Raw genomic sequence first — 16,086 nt, 5'->3', positions numbered from 1 at the left:
AATGAAACAAATTATAAAGCCTCTGGGTTTTAAAAGTGAACAGCTCTAGAAAGATCTCTAGACAAAAGGAATTATAATTAAGTAAGACCTGAATATCTCACCTGTTTGTTTCCCTCTGTGAGCTAAGCTGTTCTATAGTATAGCCACTAGACACTTGTAGCCATTTACATTAAAGCTAAATAAAATTTAGAATTTAGTTTCTCAGTGATGGTAGTCACATTTCAAAAACTCTGTGTTAGTCAGTGGTCAGTGGCTACCATATTGGACAACACAGGTATAGAACATCTCAATCACCAGAGAAAGGCCCATTAGACAGCACTGCTCTAGAATTCTTGCCTGATTATGAACTTTTTCAACCTCACCAATCGCCTAAACATGGACAAAAAGACTTAAGTGGAGACTAGAAAATGATGTCAAAGAGGTTCATTCAATGCTAAAGGAAAAAGAAAGAGAACTTACTGTAGACCATAACAGAGAATAAAGAGGATCACCTTTAAAGTAAATATTTTTGATATTTGAAGTTAAAAAAAAAAAGTTGGTACAACTTCAGAGATCCTGGGTTCCTTTCCTACCCTGAAGAGTGAGTTCCCTCTTCCTGGGCCCCTCTGAGCTAATTTATACCAAAATTTTTTTCCTGACCCTTACATAAGCATCAAAAAGTTCATTTCTTATGGCCTTTGCATTTGTCCTCAGTTATCACAGGCAACTGACAGAAAGGCCAGTTTCAACTTATCTGTCTATAATGCGCAACCTCATCCACAGTTTTACCTGAATCTTATCAGTTGAGGTTGTTAGAATTCTAACCTAGTAATTCATCATCCTGTTTCAGCTTTAGCCCAACCAAGGAAAAGTACGTTCTTTGGTAAAAACAGAATCATTGCAAAAATAATTCTCATCCCACAGGAGTGAGATTACCAAAATCTTTATAAGCTGTTGTATATTGTCAAAAATTCATTCAAGTAATTCTTATATGCCTCTCTGGAAAGAATATCTTGTATCTTCATTAAGAATTGAAGTTTACTTTAATTGATGTCTGGTATGAACTTTCTCACTACACTACTCTAGTAAATTCTAATCCTTCCATCATTCCTAGATTATCAGTTTTTCTCTGGAGCATTTTGTTAGTATATTTATAAAAGTTCTATACTAGCTTGCAGGGAATTCATTTTGTACATGGATAACCCCATATGTAATAAAATTACCATATAACTAGTATAACTACTTTTTTAAATAAAAATAATTTCAGTACTCACATACAGATAAAAAATAAAACAGCTTTTATATGCCTTTTGTCCTTCTGAATTCACCTGCATTGAATTTGCAACTTTTAGTACTAAGACTCTGTACTGAGTGCCAAGTAGAAGTCAACAGACAGCAAAGGACCAAATGAGAAAAAGAAAAACCATGAAGACTATAGAAGACCCAATCATGGTAAATGCATGTGTCTGGGTCACAAAGAGAATTATGTGAAATTGTTGTTTCTATTAAACTGAGTCACCTATGATGAGAACAGTCCCTTATCAAAGAGGACATGTGTTGGTACCAAAATGGAAAGAGAGGAAGTTCTTTAGGTTGTAAAGGAATATTAACAAAGTATTCACTGTGTTTAATTTATGTAACTGATGGAACCCACACAGACCTATTCATATCCTTTGAGGTCTGCTACTGACAAGGAAGGTAATAAACCTTGACTTCACCTTTTCTCCCACCTTTTTATTAATGAAAATTTGAGAAGGATGCCAAAGAATTTAATATGGCCCAAGGCAATGGCACCCCACTTCAGTACTCTTGCCTGGAAAATCCCATGGATGGAGGAGCCTGGTAGGCTGCAGTCCATGGGGTCGCTAAGAGTCGGACACGACTGAGTGACTTCCCTTTCACTTTTCACTTTCATGCATTGGAGAAGGAAATGGCAACCCACTCCAGTGTTCTTGCCTGGAGAATCCCAGGGACGGGGGAGCCTGGTGGGCTGCCGTCTATGGTGTCGCCCAGAGTCGGACACAACTGAAGCGACTTAGCAGCAGCAGTAGCAGCAAAGTAAAAAAAAAAAATTTTAAGTTTATTTCAAAACTTCTCTTTGACATTTAGCTAACTAAAGGTGTCAACAGGAGTACATGCATATGTGTCTGGCAGATCAGTGAAGGGGGGCTCTGAGACCCCAATACCTAGCCATCATCTGCAAACAGAAGATGGATGTCAGAGTTTTTTTGCATGATAATAGAAAACATTGTTTCCAAAGTGGAGACAATGGATAAAAGAATCTATACAGAATATGGTGTGTTTAGAAAATGTTTCTCCTCCCCCACTTCCAAATAAAAGAAGGAAAAGAAAATCTTTCTCTTATTTTGGAGTAAGGCTGAATTGTTTCTAAGAATTATTTGTCTTTAAGAGATGAGTATGCTTGCATACTGCATGATTCCATTTACACATTTCCATTTACTCTCAAAAGAACAAAACCGTGATAGGGAATCAATCCAGGGTTGCTAAGGATAATATTTCGGGGAAAGTGTGACTGCAAAGTGGAAGCAAAGCGAGCGTCTGTGGCGTGCTGAAAGGTCTGTGTCCTGATTGTGGTGGTGTTGGCACAAATCCATACATGAGACCAAATTTTGTAGAACTATATACACTTTTAAAAATGCATATAAGAACTGAAAGTGAAAGTTGCTCAGTCATGTCCAACTCTTTGCACAACCCCATGGATTGTAGCCCAACAGGCCCCTCTGTCCATGGGATTCTCCAAGCAAGGATACTGGAGTGGGTTGTCATTCCATTCTCCAGGGGGTCTTCCCGACCCAGGGATGGAACCCAGGTCTCCTGCACTGCAGGCAGATTCTTTACCGTCTGAGCCACCAGAGTGAAGTACATGCCACCAGAGTGAAGTCCAAATAAAGTCTGTAGCTGAATCAGTAATTTTATCAGTCTTCTGCGTTTGATAGTTATGCTATGATTTTGTAAGTTATTATCATTAGGAGAAGCTGGGTGAAGGATATATGGGAACTCTATTTTCTGCTTTTGCAAATTCTATGTGAGTCCAAGATTTTTTTTAAGAAAGAGAGTCTAAACCAAAAATATATAGGAATTCCTTGCAGATTCTTGCAAATTTTCTGTCAGTTCTAAATTATATCAAAATGTACAAGTTAACATAAAGGATGTTGGCTTGCTTATAATCTCTAGAGAATCAGGCTCTGGGACATGCAGCCAGACATAAAGCCCAAACAATGTCACAGATGGCCTAAGACATCACTGTTCCCATCACTGTACACGACTCTTGGCACTTCCAAGATGGGCCCCACAAACACTGGGCACCCACCACTGCCACACTTTCCTTTGGGATCTGCCTCCACAGACCTGTAACTGCCCCCCCAGCTCCCCAGAAGAGCTTCTGAATAGCACTTCTTCACAGAAGCATCTCCTGACTCAGTCAGTGTATGTGGTGGATGAGGCCAAGGGCACGTCATATAGCCCTAACTGCAAAGGATGATGGGAATGTGATTATCTAGCATACTTCCATGGGGAGAAGCAGGTTCTATCTCCAAGCATGGGTGATTCTTCAAACATAGAAAGGGGATTCCAAGACTCGGTCATCAAAAAAATGACAAAGGTCTGTTACAAATAATAAATGGAAGCATGGCCTTTCTCACATCATTCTGCTAAGACCAGTTGATCCAAATTCTTAGCCCTACTGAGAAGTAACCAATGATGTTCAGGGTAACCAATGATGCCAGGAGCCTAGGAAATAACAACAGGCAATGGTCTCTCAACTAAGGGTTGGATGTGGAACAAATCTCTTTTCTTTCCTAAATATATTTGAGAAGGCAGCTGATTCTTAAGAGGGACACAGGGGTTATTTGTGTGTATAATGAATATGTGTCTAAAATGCTGAATAGGAAAAGTTATTTTCTCACCCTTAAATAAATACCCAGGCTTCCCAGGTGGTGCAGTAGTAAAAAATTTGCCTGCCAATGCAGGGGATGCAGGAGACAGGGGTTCAGTCCCTGGGTTGGGAAGATCCCCTGGAGGGGGGATGGCAATCAGCTCCAGTATTCTTGCCTAGAAAGTTCCATGGGCAGAGGAGCATGACGGACTAGTCCATGAGGTCGCACAGAGTCGGACACAAGCAACTGAGCATGCACTCACCCGTGAGCGACTGAGCACAGCACAGAGAAATACGATTTTCAGATCTCTAGCACAGAAGGTCAGACTTCATTCAACATTTGTCTTTTGCTGCTTGGATAATTAGTAACAAGTATACTCAAGAAATGGTAAGAAACAAGAGCACTAGAACTTAAGATGTGAGACAAAAAGAAGAAACAACTTACCTAAGAGACTAAGACTTAAAGGGGCAATGCATAATATCCGTAATGGTAGAAATGTGAGGCAAAATTGAAGGAATAGTGTTTGTTTTGCAAATACAAATGACCTATATGAAAATTAGTCATGCTTAATGTCATAGAAACACCCTCGGTCCCTAATACAAATATGACCTCACTTAGTGCAAATCCCATAATACTGGAGTATTCAGCAATGAATATACTGTCATTGATCTTTCTTAATTATTTTAGGCAAAATAATTAAGATTATTATTTTAATTATTAAAATAATAATTTATTATTATTTTAGGCCAATGGTCTTAATTATTTTAGGCAAATGAGTTAATTTTACCCAAACAGTGATAAATCATTACTTATCAAATAATTAATATTTTAAAATAAATATTATGTCTCAATTTGTCTTTTCCTTCTCGGACTAAAGATAGTACCCCACTGAGAAACTACCTAAGGGGAATTTTGACACTCTGACTGTTTCTATCAAGAACATTTTTTTTTTTTCCACAGATCATGTAGTATTTATTTTAAAAATAGGCATATAGGAGTACCCCTGCAGTTCAAACCTGCCGTTGTTCAAGGATCATTATAGACAGTATGCAAGATTATCAGTTTTATTTTGGACAAAAAGTGTTGCTGGAATTTGGCGAAAATTGGTAGTAGGTACCCTGACTATATAGCACAGAACTTAAGATTAGAGCCCAACAGAAATATAGGATTTAACCCAAGAGGAGAGTTCAAGTCATGACAGAAGACAAGATGCCCCAAAAATAAAAGAGAGTAGTACACCTTTATGGTTAAGACAAGGGACCCGAGAGGAAGAGAAGTTCCACAAGGAGTGAATTAAGAGTGGCAAATGCGACTGAAATGGAAAGATGAGGACTGAGAAAACAGCATTTCTAATAGAGTAACAGGTACCTTGAGTAGTGGAAGGAAAAGCCAAATTCAAAAGGGTTAAGCAGTGAGTGATGGTAAGAAACAGAAATAAATTCAAATTTGTCCGCACCCCTCGTCTTTCCTCGTCCCAGAAACACTGGTTAGGTTTGTAGTCACAGGCCTCTTTTCTTTCTTTCTTTTTTTTTTTTTTTTGGCGTTCTGTGGCCCTCCAGATAGTGATATAAGTAATTAAGTTCTTCTGAAATAAGTGTCCTTAGCAGTCTGGGTTAAAATCTGTTGACTGGTCTCTTCCGTGCTGTCAGCGCCCGGTACTGGCGCTAGGCTTGTCCCCGCTCGCCGCCGCGCCCTGGCCTGGATGCGGGAGGCGAAAGCAGTGAGCATTTCCTGGGCGGTCAGGTGAGCGCCGCGCATAATCAAGCGATGCCCATCTCCGAACAGCACGTCCACGCAAGGGTGGGAGCCGTCGTGCTCACGTCCGCAATCACTGAGCAGTTGCGGTTCGTGGAGCGAACTTTCTCGCTGCTCACCGCCTGGAGGAAGGTCCTCGTCGATTCCACGTTCTTCTCGAAGGGGCAGAACTGAACCCGAACCTGCTTGACCCAGCGGAGCCGGAGCCGAGCCAAGGCCGCCGCCATGGTGACATCCGCCCCGAGAACATATTTAAATGATACACAAGCCAACTTTCAAATTCATTTACTGTTATAGTGCTATCTAGATATACTTTGTCTTTTAGAATTTTCCGAGAATATTTGCCATAGGTATTTGACTCTTCAATTTCTTTTAAAATTAAGTTCTGTTATTGTTAGTGGATCTCAAGGAGAAATAAATCACCATTTAAATTACAAAACTTTTTAGGCAGCACATAAATCACTGGATTTTCAAGGTACTTTGATTACTTTTCATTTAATAGCCTAAATGAGGATATTTCATTACTTCCTAAAAAGAATATTAAAGTTACACAAGCTTAAAATTATTTAATTTAACTTGTGGGGGAAAAATGCTTGCCAAATGCCATAAATATCAGGTTTCTGTGCAGCCTGAATGCAAAATAAGGAGGTTTGAATGAGAAACTTGAGGTGTTGCTGAGGAAAAGCTCATGGCTAAATATAGGACAGGTGGACTGCCAGTGAAAGAATCTGGAAAGGGAGTTTGTGATAAACCACTCACAAGGCATCCTGGGTCTCCCAGCTAGGCAGTAGAAGAGAAGGAAGGATCCCAAGTGTTGGGTGATGGAATTAAAGAACTATTAATAATTCAGTGAGTAAGCTGCTTTCCCTGGAGAGCAGGTGTGTACCGAAAAGTCCTAATCTTCAAGACTAGAAGCAAGAACTCACTTATTTCTAATGTGAATGGAGAAAGAACATGACAACAGGATTCTTTAAAAAAAAAATCTCTAGATCCTCAGCCTTGGAGAATTTCTCAGATATTCCTAGAGATGTATCTAGAAATATTTAACCAGAAGCTTGAGGTCCTAGGGACCAAGTTCCCTTCTGAGCAGACAGAGGGCAAGCTTATTAGCCAACAGAACTTAGGTTGAAGGTTGAACTCCGGTCTCTGTGACAAACTGTACTGAAAACCAATAGCAAGGCTGTTAATTAATAGAGAAATCAGATTTTAATGGAGATCACACATCTGTTAAATAGAATACCTCAATTTTACATTATTTTTTTCTGTTCTTATTTTTTAATCTAATTATCTGAAAGCAATACTAAAGGCTGACGATGTCTGTATATGGGGCAAAGGGTCAACGTGATGTTTTTCAATGTTTTTTCTTTCTATCCGCTATTTTGTATTTAAGGTGAAAATTGCAAATGTTTGAAATAAATAAGTTCTAAAAATAAAACCAATAATGATAATTGGGTCCAAATACCAGCAGCTCCCTGATGCTGGGAAAGATCAAAGGCAGGAGGAGAAGGAGACAACAGAGGATGAGATGGTTGGATGGCATCACTGATTCAATGGGCATGAGTCTGAGCAAGCTCCGGGAGATGGAGAAGGAAAGCCTGGCATGCTGCAGTCCATGTGGTCACAAAGAGTCAGACACGACTGAGTGACTGAACAACAACACAGAAGCTCAGACACACAAGTGCAGTAAAAGAAAGCAGGAGTGATGAAGAGACCAACTGGATCTCAGATGGATACCCAGAGGCTTGCCCCAAAGTATACCAGGCATAAAATTCTAGATTTGTATATGCCACCAGGCCTGGTTCTTATTGACTCATGAACTGACTGATTTTCATTGCTAGTAAAAAAAGGCAGGGATTCATGATATAGTTTTATTATTTAATAATTCATATTAATTATCAGAGCATTTGAAAACACAAAAATATACAAAGAAAATAAATACTCCATAATTCTGCAATTCAGAGATGAAACCAACACCATTAAACTCTGGTATTTATTCTTTTAATACATTTAATATTCTACATGCACACATACACAGATCTCATTATTGCAAAAATAGGAAAATCCATTGCATGCTCTTCGTAAAATGACGACATTGTTGTGATTGCATATTTAGTTGTCTCTCCTACTAAGGAGGCAGGAAAAATATCTGGCTTACCATCCATCGGTTTCCTACTTCTGAGCATAATACCTAGCACAGGAAGATAGACATAATGCCTACATCTAAGTTTTTTAAATATGCCAAATCGCCCCGTGGCAGTTGTACCAACTTTAAAACCCACAAGCAATTACACGAAATTCATTTCCCTTTTCGTCCTTCACAAAACTGCATCTTAGGACTTTTTAAGAATCTTTGCCATAGTGATGGGATGAATTTGTCACTATTTTTCTGTATTTGTATTGCTAAGCTATTAAGCTTGATTAATTTTCATAAGGGTCATTGGAATTTGCTAAATAAACATTACCCCTTCAATGATTGTGCCTCGATTCTGCCTTCGCCAGTATTGCTTATCGCCTCTTTAAAAGCTGAGTTAATGGTTTTATTTGTCCTTCCGTCAGCATCTTCTAAAAATAATGAGACTTTTCAGGTAGCAACACTTTTTTTGTTCATTTGAGTCAAATGCTAGGACGGAGCATTGTGTATGTTAGGCATCTAATCTGTGTGCTGTGCTGGGGAATCCTTCTTACCCCTGGAATAAATAATAACAGAGATAAAGGCAGCATTTTGGATAGGAAAATCGTGAGTAGTGGTGACAGCCAGAAAAGAATTCAGGTCCTGGCTTCTCTACTGATTCATTGACTGACCTTAAACAAGGCAACTCAGGACCTCCCTGGTGGTCCAGAGGTTAAGACTCCATATTCCCACTGTTGGGGGTAAAGGTTCAATCCCTAGTCGGGGAAGTAAGATCCCACATGCTACACAGTGGGGCCACAGACAAAAACGAGACAAACAAACAAAAAACAAAATAACTCCCATGACTCTCAAGTTCTCATTTAGGAGAGATAATGCTAATTTGTCTTGCATTGGTGGCTACAAGGATCAAATGATATAAAATATGTATAAGCACAATATAAATGTAGGCTATTGCTATTCTTGCTACTCCTTTCTTTGAGAATAAATATTACATCCATCACCTGTTTTGAGGCAAATTGGCAAAGACAGCTTTCTTGTCAAGGCTAAAAATAAAACACAAGAGAGACTTGGTGTTGCCCGGGAGAACATATATGGGTATTGAAGTTTGCACTTTCCCAGGAAGCTAATAAAACGAAGTAAGAACTTATTCCACTGACACCTTAATGTCATTCTCAGTCATAACCCAATTTGCTCCACTTGTCTTCCTACAGAAGTGGAAATTTGTGCTGCAAAGAGAAGCACATTCGACTCCTTCTAAAGGGTTATTGGAACATGGTGGCGGTGGTGGGGGGCTCATTTACTGACAAGGAACAGGAGCTGAGGGCTGAAGGAAGTACTAGGAAAGAATCCTAAATGAGCTGGAATAATTCTGAGCCTGGTTTTCCCATTTAAAATTTGAGAGAGCAAAAAAAGAAATTAAAAAATATATATCTTATATCCAGTCTTCCTCTACAGGCTAATTCAGACCCGTGCCATTAACAAAGATTCTTACCCTTGGCTTCCTTGTCATTCAGGGACATTTCTAATTCTTTCAATCAGTAGTGTATTTTTCAAAATGCTTACAACCAGATTCTGATTACTTCATATTCACTTTAAAATAATTAAAAATATATGTCTTACGTGAGGAAATGAGATTATTCTGAAGTCATTCGGTGGTACGCATTTCTCCTTATTCAAGACAGGGGGAATCACTCCAAAAAAATTTTAGACAAGAGTCAGTAAGGACAAGAGGTCATGTTCCAGAGGTAAATACAGAGGTCAAAACCAAAATATGTAAGTGGAAAATGGGGCAATCGTTATAGAGAAGCAGACAGAAGGAGGAACCAAGAAACAGAGCTCAACTGGATGGTATTGTTATTGTCGTTCAATTGCTAAGTCGTGTCCAACTCTTTGAGACCCCATGGACTGCAGCACGCCAGGCTTCCCTGTCCATCACCAGCTCCCGGAGATGGCTCAAACTCATATCCACTGAGTCAGTGATGCCAGCCAACCATCTCATCTCTCTCACCCTCCTCTCCTCCTGCCTTCAATCTTGCCCAGTATCAGGGTCTTCTCTAATGATTCAGCTCAGGTAGCCAAAGTATTGGAGTTTCAGCTTCAGCATCAGTCCTTCCAATGAATATTCAAGCTTGATTTCCTTGATGATTAACTGCTTTGATCTTCATGCAGTCCAAGGGACTCTCAAGAGTCTTCTCCAGCACCACAATTTGAAAGCATCAATTCTTCAGATGGTATAGAAACCTTGTAAACCCAAGGGAAAAAATAGTGGAGTGAGAAGAGTGAGATAAGAGCTTGAAGAGCCCCTAGAAACGATTCTCCAATTTTCAGGATGATGAGAAAAAGCTCATAGTTATGACAGCTCATCAGTTTGAGAGGTTTTGACCCAGCACTCACATCTATCATCTGCGCCTTTGCTGACAACCAGCATAAAGATTCTATGGGATTGCTTATATACCTACATCAGAAGCCAGGCATCAGTGGAAACCTAAGAGACCATCTACAAAATTGTGCCCAATTTCCCAGAGGAAGGACAGATTTGGGGGTGGAAGAAAGGGTGATTCCCACATAGGACACATAGACAGGGCATCCCTCATCCAAGTAACTTTCTATCTTGGCTGCGTATTAGAATCAACTGGGGAGCTTTAAAAAATTCCAACAGCCAAGCACAATTAAAATAGAATCTCTGTAGGGAATCAAGCATCAGTATATTTTAAAACTCCCTAGGTTAATTCTACTGTGCAACCAAGTTTGACGATCACTGCCTTTTCATTAAGCATATGAAGCTGTGGGGCAGGGCTTCGTGACCTGGAGGAGAGGTGAAGGTCAAAACTAGAAAGCAAAGCCTATGTTCAGTGGTGAATTCAAGGCACCTGTTCCAAAGTGGATGCCGAGTAGAATAAACCCAGTAGGAAATGTTGTAGAGTGGACAGAAGTGATGCAGTCTAGAGAATCTCCCAAGATGCAGTGCATTTGCACGTGCCATCTATGTAGACAGCGGTCACAAGAGCACATATCAGCAAAGGACACCACCAGGCACTTAGTACCCTCTGGCTGTATTTTCTCAATGCATTTCATCTTTACTCGTCTGAGGTGAGACCCATCACACCGGACACTGATTATTTACATGCTTGTCTTTCCTACTAGAGTAAAAGTTTCTGTCTTGAATCAGAGGCTATTATCTTTATTTTTTCACATCTTTGCCTACTTAGGATATTTCCCAGCTTAATAAATCTTTGTTAGTGAAGAAAAGGCAATCTTCCTGTACCTATAGAGTTGGTGGGGATGTCAATTTAAAAACTAAATATAGAACTATCAAATGACCCAGCAATCCCACTAGTGGACATATACCCAGAGAAAACCATAATTTAAAAAGACACGTGCACTCCAGTATTTATTGCAGCATTATTTATAATAGCCATTATAAAGCATTCTAAATGTCCATCAACAGAGAAGATGTGGTACATATATACAATGGGATATCAGCCATAAAAAGGGACAAAACTGAGTCATTTGCAGAGACATGGATGGACCTAGAGACCATCATACAGAGTGGAATAAGTCAGAAAAAGAAAAACACAAATATGTGGAATGTAGAAAAATGGCATAGATGATCTTTTTTGCAAAGCAGAAATAGAGACACAGACATAGAAAACAAAAGTATGGTTACCAAGGGGGAAAGCAGGTGTGCGAAGAATTAGGAGATTGGGATTGACATATAAATACTACTGACACTATGTAAAAAAAATAGACAACTAAGGAGAACCTACTGTGTAACACAGGGAGCTCTCCTCAGTGCTCTGTGGTGACCTAAATGGGAAGGGAATTTAAAAAGAGGGGATATATGTATACATATAGCTGATTCATTTTTCAGTACAGTAGAAACGAACACACATTATAAAGCAACTATGCTGCTGCTGCTGCTGCTGCTAAGTCACTTCAGTCGTGTCCGACTCTGTGCGACCCCATAGACGGCAGCCCACCAGGCTCCCCCGTCCCTGGGATTCTCCAGGCAAGAACACTGGAGTGGGTTTCCATTTCCTTCTCCAATGCATGAAAGTGAAAAGTGAAAGTGAAGTCGCTCAGTCATGTCCAACTCTTAGCAACCCCATGGACTACAGCCTACCAGGCTCCTCCATCCATGGGATTTTCCAGGCAAGAGTACTGGAGTGGGGTGCCATTGCCTTCTCCGATAAAGCAACTATACTCCAATACAAAACTGAAAACAATCTTCGTTGAATAAGTGAGATTTGCTTGTGTGTGCATAACTCACAGAGCTTTTGTATGCAGTGTTAAGTACTCTTTCTCCTGTGATATTTATCAAATAAGAGATTTGAAACCCGTCAATCAGAGGCACAAAGGAAAGGACGCACGCCTTTCTCATCGAGAGGTCTAGAAAATCAAGAAAAATCCTTTTCTTTAAATAGCTCAGCTCATAAAGGTAAACACATACCCTGTTATCAGAAGAGGAAAACATTAAGTTCAGACGAGGCATCGTTTGATTTTATGCAAACCCAAAGCTTAAGAAGGAAAAGATTTTAATTCCAGTCTATGATTCATAATTAATTCATAAGGGAAAAGTTGCATTATTAAAAATGCCTCTAAAAAATCATCTGCTTCAGGAAGGTGGCTACATGATGTAAATGAAAGTTAACAGAGAAATTACTCTAGGTTCAAATGTTTTCCATGGCTGCCTCAGTCATTTTTTAAGTTGGTATTGGTGTTCTGTCAAATAAAACTGCGGCTGCTGCTGCTGCTAAGTCGCTTCAGTCGTGTCCGACTCTGTGTGACCCCATAGACGGCAGCCCACCAGGCTCCCCCGTCCCTGGGATTCTCCAGGCAAGAACACTGGAGTGGGTTGCCATTTCCTTCTACAATGCATGAAAGTGAAAAGGGAAAGTGAAGTTGCTCAGTCGTGTCCAACTCCTAGCGACCCCACAGACTGCAGCCTACCAGGCTCCTCCATCCATGGGATTTTCCAGGCAAGAGTACTGGAGTGGGGTGTCATTGCCTTCTCCGTCAAATAAAACTAAGTGTGTTCATAAAAAGAAAGACCTGCTTACCTGGTTACTGCTGTAAAACTCAAGTGCTTTAATAAAAGAGATTGTGCGTGTAGAACAAAACTATGTTATTGCAATCAACTAAAGTTCAGTCTACTCACTGATGTACTCAACATTTGTTGAGAATTCACCATTGGCATGTCCTTCCAGCCAGCATACATCCATTCAAATGAGTAGTTACTACATTTTATCATCAGTTTTTTTATATTGGATTCAATCGGAGATTGGCCAACAGACTAGACTTAGGTGGGACACAATTCAAGAATTAATTCATTCAATCACTGATTCACCAAATATGCACTGAGACCTGTCATGGTCCACACTTTGTACTAACTAATAGGAATACAGCCGTGGATAAGATAGGTGTGATCCCCGCTCGAATGGAGTTTACACTTAGTGGGAGTGTTGGGGAGAGAAAGACAGAAATTAAGTAAAACCAGAAAGAAACCAATAAACGCAAGCTGTGGCAATAGCACTGAAGGGAAAAAAACAAGACTGCAAACTAAGAGAAGCAACTAGTTCAGGAAAATCTGCTCAACAGAGGAACCACGTAAACAGAACACAGGAAAAACTGGAGTGTGTGCAGAGATGCTGAGACGGCGAGAATGAATACTTTGGTGGGGGGGTGGGGGTGGGTAGAATGTGGCCAGTCACTATGTTCCTGCACGATGAACAGAGAAAGATGTCTTAAGATTTATTATCAACAGAGATTAAGATCGGGATTAGGAGCCCAGGCCAATTCAGGGCTTGGTTATCTTCAGAAACCAAGCCACCAAAGCTCTGAGGCAGAGGGGAAGACCAGCTCCAGTTACAGACTCAGTGGGCCTGATCAGAAATTTCAGTGACAAATCTTCCTCCAAAGACATCGTCTCAGGAAAAACCATCCTGGACCTTAAAGAGACCAAATCTGTGAAGGCTCTGACACCCTCATCTAAAGCCTTACCCTCACCCACACAGAGGCCCTCGGAGCACAAGGTGGCCAAGAGCATCACGTCTCCTCTGCAGATCTGGAACTCAGCTGGGTGTTCAAGTTCCCAGTTGGCTGGGAAGAGCCAGCCTTCTAGTTCTGTGGACTCTTTTCCATTGGCTTCCTTTGGAGCCCACCGTTAACCTCTCCTTTGGCCTTCCAGCATCCTGTGCAGGAATCCTGACATCAGGGCACTTGATAGTCTTGCCAAACTAAAGGAAAAGAAGCTCCTAAGTGGTGAACTTGCAAAAACCCCCAAAACAACACGAATATGACAAGCCACAGAATGGCATCGCCAGTGCCCGTGTATTTCAATAGGGGTTATTTTAAAGCATTCTGTACAAACAAATGGGTGACACTGGATGTGTTTGTCTGAGGGGATGGAGAAGTTTAATGTATTTGAATACACAGCTTTCGGCTTTCCTAAGCACTGGAGCACATTTTCTCAGACTATATTTAGGCAGTGGGTTTCCATGTTTAAGGAATTATGAATTATTGAAAACCACTTTGCAAAAACTTGGCAGCCATCCCAGAGCCGCAGTCTGAATCAGATTTTCTAAACTTCTAATATTTCTTCAGTGTAACCCTCTATGAAAGGAGTGCTTAAGAGAGATCAGAACACGAAATGGAGTGAGGATTTTGTCATGAAATAGCCAAATCAAGTGAAATAGCAAAATCCAGAATATCAGACTGGCAGTGAGAAGACCTGTGTTCTGATTCCACTTTGACCACTTCAAAATATCACATCAGGGTGGTCTAGGGGTTGAGAATCTGCCTGTCAATGGAGGGGACACAGGTTCAATACCTGCTCCAGGAAGATCCCAGGTGCTGCAGAGCAACTAAGCCTGCGTGCCACGACTAGAGAGTAGCCACTGCTCTCTACAACTAGAGAAAGCCTGTGCACAGCCATAAAGAGCCACCACAGCCAAAAATACATAATATTAAATGCATGTTCATTTTTCAAAAGTCCAATCAATTTGAAAAATGTTCAGTTCAGTCACTCAGTCATGTCCGACTCTTTGCAACCCCATGAATCGCAGCACGCCAGGCCTCCCTGTCCATCACCATATCCCGAAGTTCACTCAAACCCATGTCCATTGAGTCGATGATGCCATCCAGCCATCTCATCCTCTGTCGTCCCCTTCTCCTCCTGCTACCAATCCCTCCCAGCATCAGAGTCTTTTCCAATGAGTCAACTCTTCACATGAGGTGGCCAAAGTATTGGAGTTTCAGCTTCAGCATCAGTCCTTCCAAAGAAATCCCAGGACTGATCTCCTTCAGAATGGACTGGTTGGATCTCCCTGCAGTCCAAGGGACTCTCAAGAGTCTTCTTCAACACCACAGTTCAAAAGCATCAATTCTTCGGTGCTCAGCTTTCTTCACAGTCCAACTCTCACATCCATACATAGGACCAATTCTAAGGCCATGATTTTGAAGAAAATGGATTAAAAAATGATAATAAAACTGCCCTTTCCCTCTCCACTCAACTCTCTTCACTTACATATACTCTGATTTCATCAATGCTGCTTTTAAAAAACAACCAAATCTAGTCCAGAAATAAAATAATGAATTAAATCTGAATCTGATTAAGTCTCTATATCCACTTTCTAGATGAATAAAATACAGGGGACTGGAGAACATGTTAAAGGAAAACTACGGAAATGTGATCAGCGAAATCCACGTGTGGGGTCCTTTGCAGGACAAAACACTAGCTTTCCTGAAAACAACAAAAAATAGCAAGAAAAAAAAGAAAGAGATTGAGGTAAACCTAGAGCATTGGTTGTTTTTTAAAAGCAGGATTGATGAAATCAGAGTATATGTAAGTGAAAATATACCAACTAATTGCAAGATATAGACTTTATTGATATCCCAATTCGAACACACACTAGGGGAAAAAATGTGAGAGAATCAGAAATTTGAATACTGTTTCCTACTTGATAATATTAACAAAATACTAATATTTGAAGGGGCTTCCCTGGCAGCTCAATGGTAAAGAATCCACCTGCCAATGCAGGAGACATGGACTCCATGCCTGATCCAGGAAGATCACACAAATTACAGAGCAACTAAGCCTGTGCACCACAACTATTAAGCCTGTGCTTTAGAGCCTGGACACTGCAACTACTGAGTCCTTATACAACAACTACTGAAGCCCATGCCACCTCAATGAGAAGCCCGCATGGTACAACTAAAGTAGCCCCCATTTGCTGCAACTAGAGAAAAGCTCATGCAGCAATGAAATGCAGTACAGTCAAAATATTAAAAATAATAATAAGTTAAAATGCTAAGCATACATTTCAC

The 16,086-nt window shown here is 40.4% G+C and overlaps 1 pseudogene; it reads right to left on the bottom strand.

The window, feature by feature from the left end:
* Positions 1-4,923: 4,923 nt before the first annotated feature.
* LOC112582987 lies at positions 4,924-9,743 on the bottom strand (annotated as a pseudogene).
* Positions 9,744-16,086: the final 6,343 nt, after the last annotated feature.

Source organism: Bubalus bubalis, chromosome 1, assembly GCF_019923935.1.
Source record: "Bubalus bubalis isolate 160015118507 breed Murrah chromosome 1, NDDB_SH_1, whole genome shotgun sequence".
In the NCBI taxonomy this organism is placed as follows: Eukaryota; Metazoa; Chordata; class Mammalia; order Artiodactyla; family Bovidae; genus Bubalus; species Bubalus bubalis.
Note: the sequence above shows the minus strand (reverse complement) of the source record. Positions and strands in the feature narration are given on the sequence as shown.